Here is a 22,451-nt window from a genome sequence, read left to right on the forward strand (position 1 = left end):
CCATGCTCCTTTTCTTTTTTCTTAATACAAAGAAGGATTTCAGGGAGAAGCAGATTTTGTTTGCTTGTCTCAGAATCCATGGGTGTTGTGTTTGTTCCAGTGTCCGAGCTAGAAAATGAGACCGTCTGTGTGTGGGATTGAAAGCCCTTCGATTCGGGAACCAGAACTCAGAGTCGGAGCAGGGTCAGCGGAGCCCTGGGCCCTCCTGCTGTTCACCGTCAGCTGGACACGGTTAGCTGGAGCGGGGGGAAGGGGGTCTTCGGAAGGTCTTGCTGTGCAGGATGCCTGGCCTGCCGGCGGGCAGGAGCAGAGCGGTGGGCCCGAGAGCCGCGTCTCCGGTCTCCGGGCGGGAATCCCCAGCCCTGGCGTCTCACTCTTCTCAGGGCACTTGTGTCCTGTGCACAGGTGCGCCTGGGCGTTCAGACCACAGACTGAGAGGGGCCCTGGGGCCGGTCCCTTCTGTAAGACAGGGTGAGGACACCCCCACTTTCTGGCAGTGAGGATGGGCGTGGTGCTGTCCACCTGCAGCCCAGTGCTCCTGGTGGTGCTAAGAAGGGGCCTCCAGCCCTTGGAGATGACGCCCCTCACTGGCCTGCCCAGGTCCCGCCCCTGGGGAAGGGCAGCCCCGAGCTTCCCCATCCGCTTGGGCTTCTGAGCGCCTCCCTGCAGAGGGGGCAGCGGTGCCAAGGTCACGTGTCACCTGTTGAGGGCCTGTGTGTGTCAGGCATGGCAGTCAGCCTGGCGCGGTTGTCCTGCTGCCCTGTCCATGCGAGGGGCCAGGGAGGAGACGGGGTCAGGGGGCTGACTCTGAAGCTTCTACATCCCCTTCCCTGACACTTGCGCCATCCCACTCTGGAAAGCAGAGGTCACCGGCCCGCAGCTGCTCCTGTGCTCCACCAGGACCTGTGCCCAGGCCCTGCCACCCTCCTTCTCTGGCCCAGCCACGGTGCCCCCACCGGGGCCCAGCCCTGCTGGCTCCTGGCATCTCCCAAGTTTCCTCAGCAGCCGACTGGAGCCTGTGGCTTCTGGTCTGGGAGCTGCCTCCTTCCGCTGCCCCACGGCCCTATCCCCTCCTTGGTGGCTGTGTCGCGTCCCTTCGCACCGTGCACTTCCCCTTCCTCCTGCTGCCCTGGGGCTCTCAGGATCTCAGTCCTCCTCCAGAACTTCACTGGGTGAACGCAGCCGCCAGGCTCTCGGCGGAGCGCTTGTTGTTGCTGGTGCCTCTAACCGGGGGACAACTGTCCTAGTTTTACCAGGGACAGATGACCGGGTGGAGGCTCTCCAGGAACTCATTCATGAAGCTGTAGGGGCTGAGAAAGCACCCAGGGAGAGGGACGTCATGATGGCGCTGCCTGTAGTCTCAGCTGGGGGGAGGCTGAGGCAGGAGGGTGTCTTGAGCCCAGAAGTTTGGGGCCAGCTTGGCCAACATAACAGGGCCTCATCTCCAAAAAATGTTTTTTATTTTTAAATTTTATCTCCCATTGCTACAAAAATTAATTGGGGGTGCAGCTGAGGAAGAGGTCTATGGAATACAAAAGGGGGTTGGTTCCCTTTCTTCAGTAAGGAGAATTACTTGCTGCTGCAGGGCAGGAAGCAAGGGTCCAGAGGCTCAGGCTCCTCTTGGTTCCTCCTGTGGAGCGGGACTGTCCAGAAGCAGGCGTGTCACCACAGAGAAGGGCCGTCAGGGTCTCTGGAGCAGGCTCGCGTCCACCTGTCTGCCCGCCCTGCAGGAGCTCGTCTGGGACTGGACCTCAGCCCCTGCAGCTCCCCAGGCGGCGGGCGGCAGTGAGGGTCAGCGGGCAGCGGTAAAAGGGCAGCGGTGACGCGGGGTGGGGGTGAGCTGCCCCTCCCCTGCAGGACTCCTGGGAGTCACCGCCCAGGCTGCCCAGCTCCCCTCAGCACTCCCTTTCTCCAGCATCAGAAGCGCCCTGTGCCCGGCTGTTTCCTGCTGTCAGGAGAGTCATGTGGCATGACAAAGGAGAAGCTGACCACCCCTCACCCCGAGGGCGCTGGGGTCTTGTCCGATTAGTTGCTGCTGTGCTGCACAAAGAGCCTGCAGGCACCAGTGGGGCAGGGAGGGATCTGGCTGGGACCGTGCAGGGGAGGCCGAGGAAAGGGAGTGACAGTGGCCGGGCTTCAGGACTGGAAGTCCGGGGCTGGCCAGGACAGCCGGATCTTGTGCCTTCACTGGACCTCTCCGTTAGCCAGGGTCCTCTCGGCCTGGAGGGGTCCAGGAGCAGATCTGCCACAGAGCCGGGTGAAGCTGAATGTGTTGTGGTCAAAAAATATAGTGAAGGTTTAAGTTTTAAAAAATGACTCCAGTAAAAGACACACTGCAATTAATGCCCCTCCCCAAATCCTTGCCTCATGCTGAACACACTCCTGTCCTGTCCTGGCCACTTCCTGCAGCAGCTCTGGCGCCCTCTCTCCTGAGTGTCCTGCACTGTCCCGGCTGCCTCGATGTCCTGAACCCATTCAAAACGTTTCCCTCTCATGGTCATTTTGACTTTCAGGAAGAGCCGGGAGTCACACAGCGCCAGATCCGGTGACCAATGTGGATGAGAACACAGTGTCGTGTCTTTACGAGCTGCCTTTCCACTGGATGGCGCTCAGTGGCAGCAGTCACTGAATTTTTGACCACAGCTCATAAAGACCCTCAGAAAAGAGGACTCCAGAGCTGCTGCAGGAAGTGGGAAGTATGATGGGATGAATGTGTTTGAAGCAAGAGGGAGGATTTTGAGGGGGCTTCATGGCAACGTGCCTTTTACTAGAATAATTTTAATTTAAACCTTCTCTCTATACTTTAATCACCTCATTACTCCCTTTCCTGCCTCGCTGTGGAGTCCTGCGGCACCGTGTTGGCTGTGTCCAGTCAGTTCCCCCAGGAAAGGGCTGCATTCCACTTCCTCTCAGGAGAGGGCGAGGGCGAACTGCAGGAAGCTCCCTCTGGAATTACCCTGCCCCGTTAAGTACAGTGTTTGGGCTAAGTGAGAATGAGGACAAGTGTCGTTCAGAAATGGTGCTTACCAAGGACATCCCTGTCCATCATCAGGCACAGACGGGTGCTTTCATCCCATCCTAACCGTCCCAGGACAGCCAGGACAAGCCACCCGCAGCACTAAGCCCAGACTCCAGAAACCTCCCCCTAAAGCTCTCAGCAGGAAGTTCTCACCAAGTGCAGCAAACGTGCCGACGCAGTGACCAGAAATGCCCACGCCAGTGGCAGGATGGGCCTTGGCCTAGCGCAGGCCCCCGGGGGCACCTCTCAGCGAGGATGCCGACTCCATCACTCCTACCCTGCGCGGGAAGGCGGTTGGGACCTCCAGACCCGGGCAGAGGCTCTCACCAACCCGGCCTCCCTCCCCTCCCCCCGGCCTGCCCCACAGCTGGAGGCGTGTCCCGGGTCTCCTGCAGCCCCTCGTCCCGTCCTGGTCGCTCCACCTCAGATCCCAGGCTTGCCAATGACCTGGCACCTGGGGTTTGGTCCAAAATGACCAGATTCTCCTCTGGAATTCAGTAGGATGAGGAGCAGGGCTCTCTGCTCTTCACAAGTCCTCTTGAGGTGGCCGCCGGAGGACAAACGGTTCACACTATGTCCTGAGGGTCTAGGTCAACCCTGGCCCGCGGTGGGGCTCCAGGCATGCGTGGAGTCCATGGGCTCAGGTGGGCAAGGAAAAGTCACTTTTCCTTTTCGGTGCTGGGGATGGAGCCTGGGGTCCCATCCTGCACACCAGGCAAGGGCTCCACCCCAGCCACATCCCAGCTGGCGTGTCTTCATCATCTCAGGCACTTAGATCTGGCTCCAACCGCCCTTCCATAAGCCTGTTGCGAATTTTTTAATTGAACACTTAAGTTTACTCATTTAATGCTCCTAGCAATAGAGGCAGAGTGACTTTTATTCCCGTGTTTTAGATGAAAAAGCAAAGGTGTAGGGAGTTGAGGTAACTTTCTCAAGGTCACATTGAGCGTAGGAGGTCACAGCCAACTTGTAACCACTGCACAGCTTTCTGTCTGTATCAGAGCACAGGCAAATGAAGGGAGGGATGAGGGAGATGCTTTCTGACCTGCTATTCCTCCCATCATCAGTGGGTCCTATCCCGCTCCTGTTCGTCCTCCTACCCCACCCCCAGCAGGAATGCCCTGTGCTGCAGAACAGTGCTAATGTGCCAGGGTCCTTCTGGGGAGCACAGAGAAAAATCGATTAAATGTGGCTGGAAATGATGTTTGGAAGTATTGATCCAAGTTACCATTAGATCAAGAAGGGATATACAGACTGGTGCAAGCACTGTGGAAATCAGTATGGAGATACCTCAAAAAACTAGGATTAGAGATCCCATTTGACCTAGCTATTCCCCTGCTGGGTATCTTCCCAAAAGAATTTTTAAAATCCTACCATAGTGATATATGCACACCCATGTTCATAGCGGCAGGGCTTGTAATAGCTAAAACTTAGAAACAGCCCAATTGCCCATCAGCTGGAGACTGGATAAAGAAAATGTGGTTTAAAAAAAAAAGAAGTACTACTCAGCCATGAAGAGTGAGAAACCAGAGTCATTTATAGCTAAATGGATGCACATTGAGGTGATACTCTTAAGTGAAATAAATAGGACCCACATGTGTAAATACGGAATAGTTTCTCTGGTGTGAGAAACTGAAAGTTTAAATAAAGATCAAGATGTATAATAGATAATGTGAAATAGGAAGAAAAGGTGTAAAAGCGAAGGGGAAGTGGGAGGCGTAGGGGAAAGGAAAGAAGGGCAAGGAAAAAATATGAGAAAAGGAAAAATGGAAACAAAGTCTCTGTAAATAGAGAGGGGTGGAAGGGTTGAAGGGAGGGCAGGGAATGGGGAAAAAGAAGAACCAAGATGCATTATGGAAAGGTATAAGATCCCAACGAGGAATGTAACTGTATTGTATACCTAAAATGTACCAATGAACTTAATGAATTAAAAAGGGTAGGAGAAAAAGGGAGATACAGCATATATGTATATGTGTGTATATGTGTTATATATGTGCATATCCTGGATCCTTTCCTTGAGTGAAACATTTCAGGAACCGGGGTTGAGTCCTAGGTCCTGGTTAGTTTTCCCGGATGTGAGAGCCTGCACATAGGACAGGACAGCTCCAGTTCATCCGGGTGTTTTCTGATGTGACAAAATTGAAGTTCAGCAGTGGGTTTTTTTTGTTTTTTGGTACGGGGGATTGAACTCGGATCCTTGTGCTTGCAAGGCAGGCGGTAGAACCACTGAGCTACATCCCCGGCCCTCAGCAGAGTGGCTTTGAAGTGTGTTTTAGTGTCCCTTCCTCTTGGCAGGCCCTGTGTGGAGATCTGGAGCAGTTCTTCGATACCGCAGATTAAACCCACGTGGGCAGTCAGCCGGGAGCGTTGTGTTCCCCGGGGCTCCACAAGATCGCTGTCCTCGTGCCCATTTTCCTGAAGAGGAAACAGAGGCATGGAGGCTGGGTAACTTGCCCAAGTCCCTGTAGCTCTAGGCAGCCGGCAGGCACGAGGATTACCCTGTGGTCTTTAGAAATACCTTCCCCGACTTGATTTCAGCACTTGAGGGAGAACTGGGTGCTGACAAGGGGACTCCGCCTCCAGCGCGGGCCATGCAGCGAGTCGCAGCAGAATCCACGTGAATGGGATGCCACACGGCTCGTGCAGGTTGGCCCGCAGGGATTGCCAGCTCTAGCCTTTCAACCTGTGTGTGCTGTGGCCGGGCGTACTGTTACCAAGATGTAAGTTTTCTTACTTAGTTTCAAAACTTGGGCTTGTGTGTTACTTCATGATTTAATAAGTTAAAATATAAAGACAAGGAGTTTTGTTACTTACAGACGTTGAGTAAATGGTGTATTTTGCATGTAGCCCAGGACAGTTCCTCTTCCCTCAGCATGGCCTGGGCAGACAGAAGTCTGGACACTCGTGGTAGAAATGGAGTTGTGCGCACTCGACCTTTCGTGTCTGCCCACCTCTGACTCCAGCACCAAGCAAACGCCCCAGAGGAGGAGCCCCTTCGACATGGAGACGGCTCTGGGGGGCTTTGTCCTCACAGCACTGGGAATTTGCGGCGAGCCCCGGGCGGGTGTGTGTCCTTGCTCCCTGGGCTGGGGTGGGGGTGCAGAGCACTCTCCGTGGCCTGCCATGTGCTCCGTGCTTTGCCCAGTGACGCGCTACGCACACCTCTCTGCCTGTGTCCCCCCAGCCCAGGCTCTTGGGCGGGGCTCGTGGAAGGTGACTCGACCCCGGGCTGCCTGTGTTAGAGGTGGGACTTGAACAGAGGCGGTCACTGGGCTGACCTGGAAGGGCTCCTCTTCCTCCCAGCCCCTCCCTTCTCTCTGCTGCCTGACGCCGGGACGTGAGCAGCTCTCCTGCGCCACCCTCTGCTGTGCTGTTTCTGCCTTGGAGCCAGCTGACCTGGGCTGAAAAGTGAGCTGAAATAACCTCTGTCCTTTAAGATGAGGTGTCGGGTATAAAGTTCCAGCACAGGGCAGTGACCGAGATACCCCATGAGACCTAAGCAGCAACCACCTCGTCCGTAGCTGCGCCTGGCAGCTGTTTATGGGCCACAGGTGCAGCCCCGCCTGCCCCAGAGGCTGCTGGGTAGACCCGGGCAGCCCCACGGTGGGCGCTGTGGGCTATGGCAGCAGAAGGCCCAGCCGGGGCCTGAGCCATCTGTCTGTCCCTGAAGAGGGCAGAGCACCCCGATGTGTGGGCTCTGGGGCTCAGCATGCCCCTGTGCACCCCCAGGGCAGCCTGGCAGGGGTCCTGCTTCAGTTTCCCTCCTGGCCTTTGGGGTCCCCGAGGACAGCACCCCTCTGTCTCTTGGGACAGCAAGGACTGGGGTTGCCCCACTGGAGCCTTGGGCCACAGGGCTTTTCTTCTTCACAGGCAGGGCTGAACAGCGCTGGCTTTCTGAGTCAGGCGTTGGGTTCCCACCTCAGGACTTGGGCCAGCCTTGCCGCCCCGCCCCCCCCCCTCCGGCCTGGTGTGGGAGGAGCCAGGCTCCCAGAGCACAGTCAGAGTCACACCTGGGGCCTGGTGCAGGTTGGGGCAGCCTCCCTCCTGTTGTCCACACTCTCCACCTGGGCCTGGTGTGCAGCGGGAGGTGCTCTGCCTCCCCTGCATTGCATCTGCTGCCACAGCTGGGAATAAAGCCTTCCCGAGGCGGCTCCTGCCTGCCCTGTGCCCGCCCAACTAGGAGGGGCATTGTGCCGGGGGCCGGACAGCCTGCAGGACCCCGACACCCGCAGGGGAACTGCCCCTGGGACCCCAAACTGGGCAGTGGGAGGCAGAGGTCCGCATCACGAGACACTGTGCACTCGGAGGAAGAGGACCCCAGGATGGGACAGGTTGGACAGCTTGGGAAGGCCTGGTGGCGGTGGGCACTGGAATCTCCACACGGTCCTCACAGGGAGAAGAGCTGTGACTCTGGGGCTTTTCCAAGGGGTGCTGTGCATCCTGGGGTCTCCCCTGAGAAGCTGTGGCAGTGTTTCTAGGGACCTTGAGGTAGGACAAGCCTGGAAGTGTTTTCAGAGTTATCAGCTTGGGATTTCAAGACCCAGCAGTGGAATGGATTTTAACCCAGACCCAAGAAAATACCTAGGTTTACAAAAGCCTTCTCTCCACCAGAGGGCGGGCCCAGGCGTGCCGCACCCTTACGCACTCTCCACAGTGACGGGCACATTGTCCAGTCCCTGCTCAGCGCAGGCCTGGCCCCTTCCCCTTGTGACCACCATAACCCAAGTCCCTTGGTACCTGGGGTTGGGAGAGCTTTCCCTCAAGCTGGGTGTCCACCACCCACTGAGCCCCGTTTTCCTGTTTCCTCCCCGTCTTTGGAGGATTCTTAGACTTTCCTGCATTTAAAGATTTCCTGCTGTGGTTTATCAAGCATTTCCGGGGGACTCTTAGGTAGCTGGGAGAAGTTGCAATTTGCTGGAATCTAAAACCCTTTCCGCTTCCACCTTTGCACCTCCATTCCAGCCTCACCACAGCCAGTGTGATCTTTACAAAAAAATGAAGCTTACTTTGCTTTCACTTGCATAAAACCCTTCAGTGGTTTCAAGTAGCTTTGGGTTTATGATGACAGTTTTGAAATCCCACAAACTTTCCCATTTTTCTTCTATGATAATTAGCACCCTCTCCCCCATTGGAGCTACAGTGGTAGGAACATGGCTCATGTTGAGCCAATCACTGGACTGCAATTCCTATGGACACGGTGACTGGGCCAATGGGCAAGCATGGGACCCAACTGGACCAATCAGAATCCTCCTCTGATTTTTTTTCCCTCCAAATTGGAGCTAGAAGGGGAACATTCTCTTCCTTTTGGTTATGAAGATGCAGGCCTGCTGAATATCAGTGACTATTTTCCTATCAGATTGATAGAACCTGTCAGTGCAAGAGAGCATGAGGCCAATACATAAGAATCAGTTGAAAAGAAAATCTTAACTTCTTTATCAGTACTGAGGTTTGAACTCAGGCCCTCCTGCATTCTAAGCAGACATTCTACCCCTGAGCCATATCCTCAACCCCCAAGAAAGTCTTCACGACACGGTTTGAGCCCCCCGGATCCACCTACTCCTGAAGCTCTTACCCCAGACTGTCCAGTTCTACAAACAAGTATGTTGCTTTTTTGCTAAACTAGTCAGATGTAACAAAAAAGTCTTTGCCAATCAGGCCAGGTCCTAGCCACCACCCCGTGAGGGCCTGTGTCAGGTGACCCTTGTCTGTAGCCACTCTCACCTCACCCCAGTCTTCCAGGTCCCCGTGGCCACCCCTGCGGAGCTTCCTTCCGTTTCTCTTGTGTGTGTCTCCCTCCCTCTCAGGCCCTCTCACCTGCTGGTCTCCTAGCTCTCTGCCTGGCTGATTCCTCCACATCCTCCAGGGGCATCCAGGTGGTGCAGGACTCTGTGAAACGCTCCCCGACTGCCGGCCAGGCCGGGCCCATCCTCCACCTCCATGATGTCTCCACAGCTGGCTGCCTTCCTTCTAAGCAGGTGTCACAAGCCCTCTGTTTCCAAGGAGATAATTCCTCTTTGCAGTCCATCTTCTCCATGGGATCATCAGCCCCCCAGGGTCAGGACCATTTGTGTCCATAACTGTTCTGCACGGAGTGTGAGGCACAGCATGTGTGCCCTGTGATGTCTGTCAGCTGATGCACAGGAAGATGGAATTGCAGCTCGTGAGCTTTTGATTTCTGGTGCTTTTCACTAATAGACAACACCAGCACCCTGCGCCACAACCTCCGTGGGCTCCTGGGGAAGCAGTGGGGTCTCTGCGTGCCACGGTCACCCTGGCCGCAGTGGCCCGTGTGCCCAGGAGGTGGCAGTGTTGCAACTCCCTGGCCGCCCAGGCCTCTGAGTTCGGTGAACCTGCCTCTTCAGCCTGGAACCCAGGCTCCAGGCCGGAAGGAAGCACAGTGTTTGTTTGTCCGAACACAAATCCTGTCCGAGTCACACGTCTGGAGGGAGCCTCTGGCTTCTCCCTCTGGTCAGGGGCCTGATCTTCCCAGGACGGCTCATCGTCACCCCAGCCACCAGCTCCCACAACTGCCCAGGGAGGGGCTGCTGGCTCCCCCTGGGGCTGTGTACGAGAAGCCCAAAGTATAAATAATTTAAAAATGAATAAAATAAAAGATAGATTATAAGAAAAAGGGAGAGAGGTTTTTTTGGTACGGGGCATCCAACTTGGGTTCTTCTGCTTGCAGGGCAGGTGGCAGAACCACTGAGCCAAATCCCTGGCCCGAGATAGGTTTTTTGCAAGTAGGAAGAGGACCAAGAGATGAAGGGAAGGGGAAGTAAAAAGAACGAGATGTGCTCTGTGCGCACACTAGCTCCACATGAGGGGTATAATCATCATGTGCTGCAGACATGGACTGATAAAAACAGAAACACCAAAGTTCTCCCTACTTCTGACTTCTCTGAGCCCCCTGCTGCCATGGTGACAGCCATCTGCACAGCTGCTTGCACGGAGCTGCGGGTAGCAGGCCTCCCTCTCATGCTGGCTGCCTCTGACCAGCCCCGGGGGACCCTCTACCCTCTCTTAGCAAGGCCTTGTCAGGCATGAGCTGCACGCCTCCGTCAATACCTTGGAGGCCTCCTGGCATTGTGCCCAGCGCTTAGTAGGTGCTTAGGAACCCTATGCTCCCTCCGTGGCCCTGAGCGCCCTTGCGGGGCACAGGCACTTGCCGCTGTGGGTGAAGCAGGCCTCCCAGCAGGTCGCTACTCCCAGATGCCTAAGGACACTGCCTCCTTCACTCCCCAAGCACCTTGCTGTTCCAAGGCAGCTGTAAAGCCAGGTTCCAAAGTGCCCGTGGTCACTGGACTGCGTCCCAGCAGGAAACCAGTGTCGCCGCCCCTCCCGGAGCCCTGTGCTACTCTGTGGTGGGAACCCAGGTGCTGCTGCTGGGAACCCTGAGCTTCGCCTGCCCGGCCCTGAGGCCTTGGCTGCTGTTCCTCCCCTCTGCTCTCCATGGTGAGCACCTGGGCTGGGTGCTGGAAGCGTTTGGTGCCAGCCTCCTCTGGCTGCATGAGCTCCGTTCCTGCCCGTCAGAACCCATCCGGGGCCCTTCCCTGAGCATGGAGGGGAAGTGGTCTATAGGGAAGCGGCCGTGCCAGGCCAGAAGATGGGGCCCACTGAGGCCCGGACCGATCTTGCTGTGGGAGGGCTTGGCCTGCACTTGGTGGGCTGCAGGCAAATGATCCTGATCAGCTTCAGAGTCCGAGTTCCCGTCCACGCCAGGATGTGTGCACCTTCTCTCCACCCCCTGCCCTCTCCTGAAATAAGAAGCCAGAGTGAGAAGCGAGCGAGCACGACACGCTGTGCTGTCACTGTAACCGAGGTGTGCGTGGCCTTGCCTGTGTGCAGGGCAGCGAGCCAGGTCCAGGGCGCACTGGCGGGTCACAGTCAGCCCACCTTGCAGGCCTGGAGGCCGAGGTCTGCTGAAGATGCCGACCCAGCACACAGTGAGAGCTGGGAGCGAGGTTCGGGCCAAGTCCACGCTCCTCGACTGTGACACTGACGGGACCCTTGGTCTTCGGCCGTGGGTCTTTCGGACGGAGTCTGTGTGAAGGCGGAGTCCAGCTCAGAAGCCAAGGATGCAGGTCTCACTCCTCCACGGTTAAAGTCTCGCGGGAGTCCTGGAGCCAGAGCAGGGTGAGGGCTTGGCTCCCAGTGAGGCACGCTCTGAGGTGCACTTGACAAAGCCCTCGTCTCAGATCTGAGCAAGCAAAGAGCCTGCGGCGGAATACATTGGAGAATTGCTGCATATTTTGTCCCCCTCGAGGGACACAAGGCGTAGAAGCTGGCAAGAGGTCTTTGAGGTGAAGAACCCCAGGGTGGGGTGGAAGCTAACCTAGCTGGTGTGAGGCCCTGGCTCGTCTCCAGGGCTGCAAGGCTAATAGTGACAACAGTAATAATCCACTGAACTTTGGTGATCCCAGTTTCCCAAGTCATTTGATCCAAGTATTTTCCAAGGCACGCCTAGAAGCATCCATGAACTGAGCCCTCAGTAACCATTCTGCTGGAGCCCTGCTAAAGTGTGCAGACCCTGGGGCCACGCCCCCGACCCCCGGCCCCGGGACCCGCTGTGATTTGAAGGCACCCACATCCCAAAGCCCAGCTCTACTGCTGGGTAAGGTGGGTCGGGACCAGGCCTTCACCCCTCGGGCAGGGCTCACTCACCACCCCCTCTGGAGCGACCCTCATAGAAGTTCTGCCGCATGGTAAAGTAGATCGGAAGGAAAGAGCCTTTCTCCTCCTCCACCCACCCGGCCCAGCCCTCAGCTAGGCCTTAACCTGGTGGGGAGAAGATTGTGCTTCCCCTTCCCGCCGCTGTCTACGCAGGCAGGACCCGGTCCAATCTGAGGACAGACGTCATCGGCAGGGCAGCCAGGAGCAGAGTGCAGGCTGGGGACTGCACAAGGCCCAAGCCTGGGTGGCCGAGGGCACGGAGAGGCTGCTCCCCAGGGGTGAAGGGCAATGAGGACTCTGGTGACCTGAGAGGAATTCAGCGAGGCCCAGCACACAGACCTCGGCACAGCAGTGGTGGGTCCTGGGATGTCGGCAGTGCCATCGCCACCCCAGCCCCACACACTCTCCCTCAGTCCCGAGCCCCATCTCCTCCCGGCTGCCCCTCTCCCTCTGCCCAGACCTGGCTCTGACGCCTTGCCAGGCCTCAGGTCTGCTTTGAGCTGCTTGAGAGCCTTGGTGACCCCTCTCCCCGAGCCGAGCAGACTGGGGACCCTGTGAGGCTTTGTCTCGGACTGGGGTCTGGTCCCTCTGGAGACCCAGAGGTTCCCCTGTGTGGCACCCTCAGGGCAATGGGTGTGGCAGAACCACCAAGTGTGTGCTGGGCCCAGGCCTGCACGAAGGTCACCAGGCAAGGCGGTCCCCTCCTCGAACCCTATCCCAAAGGCCCCCAGAGCGGCCCCTTCCTTCCTTCCCGAAGAGTGTATGTGGTGGGGCAGGCAGGAGTGACCAGTTCAAGTCGTTTTCTCCACCTTGGGAGTTCGGTGTCCTAGCGGCTCTGTGTTGTGCCAGAATGCCACACTCATTGGCTCACAAGGCAAGGGACCCATTTCTCATGGCTCTGAGGCTGGGAAGCCCAGGTCAACGCCACCAGAGACCAGCGATCCACACAGCCATGTTACAGCAGCTTGAAGCACAGTAGCCCAATCTTAGAAGTTGCCTAATGTCTGTCAACAGAAGACTGGACAAAGAAAATGTGGTGCTTATGCACAATGGAGTACTAGGCTGCCACAGAGAGGGATAAACTCGAGTCATCCATAGGATATGGATGCGCCTTGAGACCATGATGTTAAATGAAGTAGATCAGACACACAAGCTTCAGGAGCACATGATTTGTCTTATTTAAGAAACCTGAAGTATAAATAAAGAGCCAAATAGGGCCGGGGATTTAGCCCAGTGGTTCAGTCGCCTGCTGTGCAAGTGTAAGGACCCGAGTTCGATCCCCAGTACCAAAAAAAAAAAAAAGAGCAAAATAAAAGGTAGATAAAAGGAAACAGGGAGATGGATGTTCTGCAAATGGGAAGGTAACCAAGGGACAGAGGGAGACGCAGGGAGGGGAGGGGAGGGGTCGTAAAAGGAGTTCAGTTGTATCACGTCCACGCACCAAGCTCCCAGAGGAATGCGACCCTTATGTACTGCAAATGTGTGCTAACAGAAACAGAAAGACCACAGGAGAGAGGCCAGGAGCAGAGAGGGTCCTGGACAGGGAGCACTCACTTCTACAGCAAAACCACGCTGGCAGGACCCACCCACTCCCGTCACATTTGAATTTCAGGTAAACGACAGTTTTTAACATAAGCACGTCTTCAATGACGCACCGGACATTCTTACATTAAAATGCATTCTTGTGGATTGGAAATCTGAATGTAACCTGGTGTCCTGCATTTGACCAGGGACCTCCAGAACCCCATGGAGGCAGGGGCTTGTTGAATACCAGGAAGTGGGAGGCACATAGGGTCATAGGGGCAGCTACAGGCATCCAGTGTGGGGAGGAGACACTTCTGTGTCCCCAGCTGTGATTGTTAACTGTGATCTGTCACTTTTAGTGGAGTGAAAACCGCCTAGTGGATTAGTAAAGCCCTGAGTATGTCTGTGGATGATTGACATGTCAGCCACAGAATGAGACAGGAAGACCCACCCCGGATGTGGGTAGCACCAACCAATAGGCTTGTAGCCCAGACAGAATAAAAGGGGAAAGAAGGAGGAAGTCTGTCCTTTTGCTTCAGTGAGCTCAAGTCTGCACGCCTTTGGACATTTGTCCATCTCCAGTTCCTTCAGGCGTCCAGTGCAGGCCCTTCAACTTTTGGACAAGGACTCACACTGACTCTGCAGAGCACTCCAGCCCTTCCACCTTTGACTGGATCCTCCGGCTCACCAGGGGGCAGGCGGCCATTCTGGATCCTTCCGTCCTGACTCTGCGGGAGGCCAACGAAAGCCTACCTTGTAAACCCATTACATAGCATATGTATTTTATATGAAATCGGTTCCTCCAGCGAACCCTAACTAACCACGCCCAACACAAAGGGATCCAAATGCTCCTCAGGAACAGGGCTCAGACCCTGAAAGGATACCGAGAGCACGAGGGCTCCTTCAGGCCACCTCTTCCTTTGTCCCCCAAGACGCTCTGCAGCCACGTCATGTCATGGGAGAAGGAAGTTTCCAGGGTGTAGGGAGGACACTCAGGGTTAGGGGCTGACAGCCTGAGGACTCATTTTTGTGACTCCATGCATGGCTCCTCCTTCTGCACCCCCTCACCTCAATTTACCCATTTTGTCCAGATCTTTGTTAATTCTTCGTTGTCTTGACAGAATTTGACCACCCATCCAAAGCCTGTCTGATGAACCGTGAGTGGTGGTGTCTTCCCTCCCTGAGAAGTAGGCTAACTCTGGAAAAGTTCGGTGTATTTGGTGCTCGGGTGACGTGCGCTTCTCAGTGAGAACTTGCAAAGCCCAAGTGGGTTGATGTCAAGCTTTGGCTCCCAGAAGTCAGAGCTGGGCACCAGGTTCTCACAGTGGCTCAGGCTACAGGTCACCAGAGGAGAGAAGGCCTTGGAGTCACTCAAGGATCGAGTGTCTGTCAGGAACCATCTCATGGGCAGCCACCAGAGGAGCAGTTGGACCAGCGTCCGGCAGAAAAGGAACAGGATGGATGCAGACCCAGAGCAAAGAGCAGAGGGAACAGGATAAGCGTGCTGGTGTGGGCTAAATTGCATCCCGCAAAGAGGTGGTTACGTCCTCATCCCACTGCCTCAGGACGCGGACTTACTTGGAAGTAGGATCTTTCCAGAAGGAATCACGTTACGTGAGTTCATTAGGGTGGGCCCTACTCCCAGAGGGTGGATGTCCTTACAAAAAGGGGACATTTGCACACAGGCGTACACACACAGCCCCATGTGGGCATGAAGGCGGGCAGAGGCAGGTGTTCCATCTACCAGCCAAGCCACACCAAGGTTACCGGCGAAGCAGCAGGCACTAGAGAGGCTGGGGCTGACTGTGCTCGAGGCCCTCGGAAGCAGGCAGCCGCTCAGTGCTCTGATCGTGCTCCTGGGCTCCACAGCCAGGAGACAGCACATTTCCCTGCTCAGCTGCCTCGCTTTGGTGCTGTGAAGGCAGCCCAAACGGCCCCGGGAAGCCAGGCTGCACGGAGCACACTGGGTTTCTCTCTGATGAGGCAACATCAGCCAGTCCTTGGCCTCAAAGCCGTCTCTACAGCAGTAATTCCACATTCTGTTCCCCGCCTCGGCTCCCCAGAACATCAAGCTGCTGCACCCTGCTGCTCGTTGGTCATTCACGCTGGTGTCTCTTAGGCTTCTCGCTCGGATGTGGTTCAGGCAGCAGTCTTGGTCCCCGCACTGCGTGACCATCCTGTTTTCCTCGGTGTGACGGCTGACTTTGTGTGCCAACACAACTGAGTCACAGGTGCCAAGGCATTCGGTAAAGTGGGGTTTGGGGTGTGTACACGGTCTGTCCGGATGAGGTTAACATTCAAGCCAAGATGAGCAAAGAAAATTGCCCTTCCATAGCTGGGTGGGGATCATCCACTCTCCTGAAGGCTCGTAGAATAAAAACCAGCAGGCGTGATGGTACACACCGGTCATCCCTGAACTCTGGGAGGTTGAGGCAGGAGGATTCCAGGTTTAAGCCTAGCAGAGGTATATAATGGCTTGGCAGGCCTCAGTCTGAATGTAAAAAAAAAAAAAATTAAAAAGTGCTAGGGATGTAGCTCAGTGCAAAGGCCCCGGGTTCAATCCCCAGTGGTGGGAAAAAAAACCCCAAAACTGAGTAAGAAAGAACTTTTTCTGTGTATGAGCTTGGTCACTGGCCTTTTCCTGCCTTCCTGCGAGGGCTTGAACTGGAACTTTTTTCACTGTGTGCTGTCCTAGTCCTAGGGCCTGTAGACTTGGCCCGGACCCGTGACTTCAGCTACTCTGAGTCTCCAGCTTGCCGACCGAGGTCCTGGGGCTTCTTAGCTTCTAGAGTTGCAAGAGCTGTGACAGTAAATCAGTCTCCCTGTCACAGAGAGGAGCACATATATCTGCATTCGGTTTCTCCAGAGAACCCATCCATCTGGCTCCCCCTCTCAATAAATAACCCTCAGGCATCCCGATGCTCAAGCCAAGAACCTCACAGCTGTCGCTCGATGCCTTCTATCTAGTGCATCTGAGAACGCTATCAACTGGAACCAGAAATGTCCCCTGAAACTCTACTTCTCACTTGTCCAAAGCTACCTGCACCCAAATCTGCATTCTGGGATTCTCAGACCAAGGTAAGACTGAACAGTTTTTGAGTGCATGAGTGATTCAGTTGGTATATACAATTTCAAAGCAATTTAAGAAACATTCACTACCATATGCTTGAAAAATATTACTAAAAGCTAGTCTTGACTACTTGTATAGCCTATAGATTTACGTATTTTTTGTTATGCTATTTCATTTTTTGTTTGTTTGTTTTGGTACCAGGGATTGAACTCAGGTCCTTGTGCTTGCGTGGCAGGCAGCAAAACCACTGAGCTAAATCCCCAGCCCTTTGCTATTTCATTTTTAAAAAACAGGTAGTCCTTTGTATGGCCAATGTTCACTTGCAAAAGGATAGCCGAGATTTGCATATTTAAACTCATTAAGGTGCCCTCTCCTGGACTTCATTTGCCTGTTGGGCTGTAATTATTCCAGTCTGTGTGACCTTGGCCCAAACCCCGCCCTCCTTGTTCTGCTCAGATATAAAGTCCGAGGCTTACAGAGCTGCTCCCTGAAGCACATTTCGGCGCAGTGGTTCTGTGGGTCCATACCCCAGGCCCGACTGTACGAAGGCAAAGGCTGGCCAGTGTGGGGTGCGGGGCCACCTGCAACAACCAGAGGCAGCTGCGCTACGGGGACATCGAAGTCCAAGCTTCAGGCTCCCCCGCCCTGGTCCCCGCAGGCCCTAGCAGCCTGCTCCTGCCCTCATGTGCTTTGTCTCGTGTGTCACTGTAACGCCACAGTGCTCCCTTGTCCGTGGATAGGTTCCCAGAGCACCAGTGGGTGCCTGGACCCCAGCTGGTGGGTCTCGACCCCCAGCAGTCCCACCTGGCAGGACTGCTGCAGCCTCACATCCTGAAATGATTCGGAATACTCCCCTTTCCTGGTCATTTTGACTTGGGGGAAGAGCCGGAAGTCACACGGTGCCAGATCCGGTGACTAAGGTGGACGAGGACACAGCGTCATGGTTTCCTGAGCTGCCTTTCAGTGGGATGGCGCGCGGCAGCAGCAGTCACCACAGTTTTTATCACATCTCATAGATCTCCATGCCTGGTGTGGATATAAATATAGCACAAGTTCGACTTGGGGTCTTGGGCCTCCGTCATGGCGGCCATGAGGAAAGGACTGGAAATGCCTGCCCCAGTGGAAGCTGGAGAAGCAGCAAGAGCTCCCTGAGGGCCAGGACACTTTCTGGACCTGCCCAGTTCGCATCCCAGGCCAGAGGGCAGCAGAGTCCCTGTCTGCAGGACCAGGCGGTGGCCCGCACAGGGAGCTCGCGCCAGCGCTCTCCGGGCTGCCCGCTGTCACAGGCTCCGCTCCCACTCAGGCTCCCTGGGGGCCGAGCAGGATGGCTGGGTCGGTCAGTCCACTCATCGCCTCTCCCCTCCTCTGAGAAAGACCAGTGATGGCTGCCAACGCCCGGAGCATGCCCAGCCGGAAGTGCAAATCTTCACCGGGCCTCCCTGCCGCAGCCTGGCGAGCGCTTCCTCTGGAGGATTTTACTTAGTCCTGCAGTGAGCATGAGGTGGGGCAGCCCGGACTGCTGCTTCCAGTGATCAAAATGGTCCCGTGCAAGTTCGCTACGCTCCTACCTGGCACACGGGTGGCTGTTACTCTGAATGTACAGATGAAAAGCAGGAGCCCTGAGCGGGTCAGGAACTCCCCGCCCGGGGACTCTGACCCTCGGATGCAGAGGGCGGGCGTCTCCCGGTGTGAGCTGGAGACAGGGCAGACCCGGGAGGGAAGGCTGTGGGGCATCTTCCTCTCCCGCTGCGGCCTGCGGCCCCCACGGCTGGTCCGGCCTAGCTGACCCTCGGCGGCCCCAGAGTGCAGGTATGGAGATGGCTGCGCAGGCGCTGGCTCTGGCTTCTGTCTGATAGAGGAGCTCGGCTTGCGTCCAGTCCGGCCGAGTCTCGGCTCGCACGGAGCAGGGAGGACTCGGAGTCTTTTCCTTCCCCCCTCCCTTCTCTCCTTTTTCTTCCTTCTTTCCTCCTTCCTTCTCTTCTTTCTTCCTTCATTCTTTCATTCTCTCCTTCCCTTCTCCCTCCCTCCTTCCCTCTTTTCCTTCCTTTTTTCTTGTCTCCTGAAACCGAACCTCAAAGAGGACAGCTGCTCCTCCGAGGGTCCGATGACACTAAACAGGGCTGGGATTTTGATTCTGCTCTGCCGTGGAGAAAGGGAGAAGGAGAGAAAAGTTCTTATTCTGATTTCTAATCTGTTCCCAAGCACTTTTTGATGACTAAATGATTCCCCAAAGCCCCGAGGCACCCGTGGGAAACCTCCCAGCCCCTCCTTCCGTGGAAGTGCCACGCCGGCTTCCTGCTCCTTTACCGAGCTCAGCCGGGCCCAGGACCCGTGCCAGGTGCCGAGGAAGAAGGGAGAAGCACACGCGGACCTCAGCAGGAGGACGGGAGGGCGGCCCTGCAGGAGGGGAGTCAGCCAGGGCTGGTCCTGGGGCCGAGAGACCAGGGAAGCTGTGTATCCAAGGCTCCGCTCCTGGGTGGCGGCTTCGCTAGTAAAATGTCCCTAGCCGCAGAGGCCGGCAGCGTTTCCCAGACAAAGCCCCAGCCTTCGCCTTAGGGAGCCGCGGAGCAAGGCGCCTCCCACGGCTGCCAGGAGGGGGCGACAGCATGGCGGGAAAGCTGGTGCTTGGTGGGGGAGGTGAAGGACACATCCAACGTCGCTCCCTGCGAAGGGGTCGTCGGAAGAATGAAACCTGGCAGGAAAGTCTTTTTCCTTTGTCTTGCAGAAAGCACTTTCAAAACTTTAGTCTGTTCCAGCGAGTAGGTCCTTCTATCAGGGAGGGAGGGAATTCACACAAGACATGAGGCCCAGTGTGACATCAGTGGGATTTAGGCTAGAATAACGGGAGTCTAGGGACCCACAGGCCAGACAGCCGCGTTCCCCCGTGCGAAGACAGTGTGTCTTTGTGGACAGTGGATCGCCGGACAGAGAGCCGCACCGGTGGCAGAGCAGGACTCAGGGCCCGTTAGAAACCAACGCACACCTTTAAGAGAAATGCACATTTCAAAGCTTTTATTTAAATTTGAGCACGTGTATAACACTTTTATTCTGGGATCTACTTTACAGAATGAAGAGATAGCCGGGTGTGGTGGTGCACGCCCGTGATCCCAGCACTCGGGAGGCTGAGCCAAGCACTGTGAGCTCGAGGCCAGCCTTGGCTACATAGTGAGACCCTGTCCCCCAAAAAGCAAAGCAAAACAAATCAAAACAAAAAGTAAAGAAGTGAAAGATCTGCAGTCACTGCTTCTACAATGGGATCTTGGGCTCTAATTTACATAAACACCTCCGTGCTGGAGAAAATACACGCTTGTTCTGTGGTGAGCTGCCTCCCTGATCCATAGTTACCCAGCAGTGCATGAGCACCCAGCTGCAGGAGGGCTCTTTGTTGGTGTCCTGTGGGTGCTGCGATCTCAAAGGCGCAAAATTTCAATCCAAGCAGAGAAGCCAGGGAGGGAATGGACCGGCCATTTATTCACAATGCAAAGGGGGTGGTCATTTGCAGGACAGCAGGGGAGGGGGATTGTCCGGCATGAGGGTTTGGCCACAGCGCCCGGCCGTCCCGAACTGCAGGGAGACCTGGGCCAGCGGAAGCGGTGGGCGGCAGGGACGAGCCTGGGTTTGTCCTGGAGGCAGCAGCCCATCCTATGAGATGTTTGTGTGTGCGCTGCCCCAGCCCCAGCCCTCTCTGCAGGCTCGAGGAGGAGGCGGCGGGGCCGAGTCAGCCTCCCGGGTTGTGTGGGGAGAGCGCTGAGGCTTGGAGCGTCCTCGGTCTGCTGTTCAGTGTGCGACCTGCTCTCGGCCACGGATGGTGCCACAGTGTGCTCTGTGCGGGCAGAGGGAGGGTCCGAGAGCCGCAGGGCTGCAGGGAACGAAGGGCGGGAACCAGGGAGGCTCCTGGAGGAGGGGAACCTCCAGAGAGTCTCTCCTAGAAACCCATACTCATCAATATCGACTGAGCCCAATGATTTAAAAAACGCTGCTTTCTCTCTGGCACTGATTCCCGACCTGCCCCGATGCTGCCCCTGCTTGCACTGGCACACGGCTCCCTCCGTGGTGCCCACACGGCACCCTGTGCCGCCTCTGCTACTGGACTTGTCCATTTTCATTTTAGCTCATTGTCTGGTGGTTTCTCCCCAGCTAGCTTTTCCATGAAGCGGGGCGGTAACTGCCTACTGGTCATCTCCATAACTCAGTCCCTAGTATACCGCTGGGCACCAGAGAGGTCACTGGGCACTTGATGAATGCGTTTGTTGATGCTTTAGGAGTGGATCGGAATGGTGAGATGAATAATAGTGACAGCAACAGCGACTCCTTGACATCCCATGCCGCTTACACACCAGACCCCGGCTGAGCTCTGTGCCCACGCTGTGATCCTCCCGGTGGACAGTGGAGTGGGGGCAGGTTTGGTGAGTGATCGCATCCCTGAGCCCAGGGTCTGGGTCCTGGCTCCCCCGTCCATCATGTGCCCCTGCACTTTGTGCTCTGGGAGGAGAGGCGTGGCCAAGGGGCAAGTGGTCCTCAGTGCCCTCCTTTGCCAAGCCTGTACCCTGGAAGTGGGGCTGCGTCTGCCCAGAGGAGGGGATGCGAGCACTGGCCTGGTCCAACCCCACCCCTGCCAGCTGGGTGGCCTTGTGAAAGTCACTTCTCCAGGCTCTTCGCTTTGACTTCCTGGGTGGAGGATGGAGTTACAGCACCCCAACTCCACAGGGCCCTGGGTGGGGTTAGGTGGGACCATGCAGGTGACATGCTGGGCGGCTGGGCCATGCCAGAGTTGGGAAATGCTGGCTATCCATACTAGTAGCAGCTATAGTCTTACTTGCCAAGGAGAACCGAGAAAGGAGAGTGGTGGAGAACGGGCTGCGGGCCGTGCCTCTGTTTGGAAGTGACAGAGCCAGGAGGGAGAAGGCTGGGGAGAGGAGAGGCTGCTCAAGTGCCAGGTGTTTCTCAGGGCTAGGCTGGAGGAAGCCAAGGGAAGGGCTGAGGGTGTGACCGCTAGAGACCGTCAGGGGCCTTTCCACCGGAAGTGCATGGCGACTGGCGGAGAGGAATCCACTGCTGAAGGCGCTCATGCCTGACGGGGGAAGAGTAACCCTGGCCTCTTCATCAGAATCGTACTCTGAAGTACGCTGATCTGAGTGCCTGTGGTCCCCGAACTCACAGGGAAACCCTAACCTCCACGGTGGTGGCCCTAGAAGGTGGATCTGGGGGTGGGGCTTAGGCCTCATGGAGAGGACTAGTGTCACAAAGGGGCCGAGACCCTTCCGGCCCTCTGTGGCCTGAGGACCCAGCAAGGAGGCACTGTCCATGCCAGACACCAACCCTAATCAGACACCGATCTGCCGTGAGCTGGGACCTCCCAGCCTTCCGAGCTGTAAGAAGCAGATTTCGGTTGTTTGTAAGCCACTCTGCTTCTGGAATTTGGTTCTAGCACCCTGAGCAGCCTGAGCCATGGCGGGCCAGAGGCACACAGCCCAGGTGTTTGGGGTGGGTTTGAGGCTGGCAAATGCTTCCTATGTACTTTGTTTAAGGCAACATGGCCCTCTGAAGTTCGAAGGGCCGGGTCCACACAGCCCAGGGGAGCATGGAGCCCTGCCCCACCCTGAATCTGCTGGAGGACCTGGCCCCTCTCCAGACTCCTGCATGGTGCGGTGGCTTTTGTCACCTGCATGCCCCCGATGAGACCCTGTCTGCTCTCAGGAGAGAAGGGGGTTGGATGATGCCTTCAGGCTGAGGGCATCAGAAGCCAAGCAGTGGGGGTGTGGGGAGGAGAAAGCGGGTGGCAGTATACAAGCTGGGGTGCGGGGGGAGGAGCCAGGGCTCCGGGGCACCTGTTCATAGCTGGGCAGTACACTGGTCAGGATGGCTCAGCCCTGCCACAACCGTGGGGTTGTGATGCAGTTTGCTTCTCTCCCATGCAGTCCGGGGTCCGGGCAGCTCGGGTACCCCAGGGGTCTGCTCCGTGCTGCAGTCAGGGACCTGGGATTTATGTCCTCAGCTTCCTCGTCTGTGGGACCTGGGCCCTCTGCATCTGCCAGCAAGCACAGGAAAGGCAAGGAGGGGCGGGCTGAGCAGGGAGCTAACAGGCCCCTGGGAAGGCGCACGGCTCTCTGCCCACATTCCATTGGCTAAGCCCAGTCACATGACCACTTCCTACTGCAAGGGAGGCTG

At 56.4% G+C, this 22,451-nt stretch overlaps 1 long non-coding RNA gene across 1 annotated transcript; it reads left to right on the forward strand.

Moving 5' to 3' along the window:
• Positions 1-15,465: 15,465 nt before the first annotated feature.
• On the forward strand, positions 15,466-21,996 carry LOC110348451 (uncharacterized). The gene is made up of 3 exons (XR_002393708.2): positions 15,466-16,291; positions 19,350-19,600; positions 20,546-21,996. It is a non-coding gene; the product is annotated as an uncharacterized LOC110348451 (long non-coding RNA).
• Positions 21,997-22,451: the final 455 nt, after the last annotated feature.

Source organism: Heterocephalus glaber, unplaced genomic scaffold, assembly GCF_053883595.1.
Source record: "Heterocephalus glaber isolate CG9 unplaced genomic scaffold, H.glaber_assembly_v1.0 deba00001442, whole genome shotgun sequence".
Lineage (NCBI taxonomy): Eukaryota > Metazoa > Chordata > Mammalia > Rodentia > Bathyergidae > Heterocephalus > Heterocephalus glaber.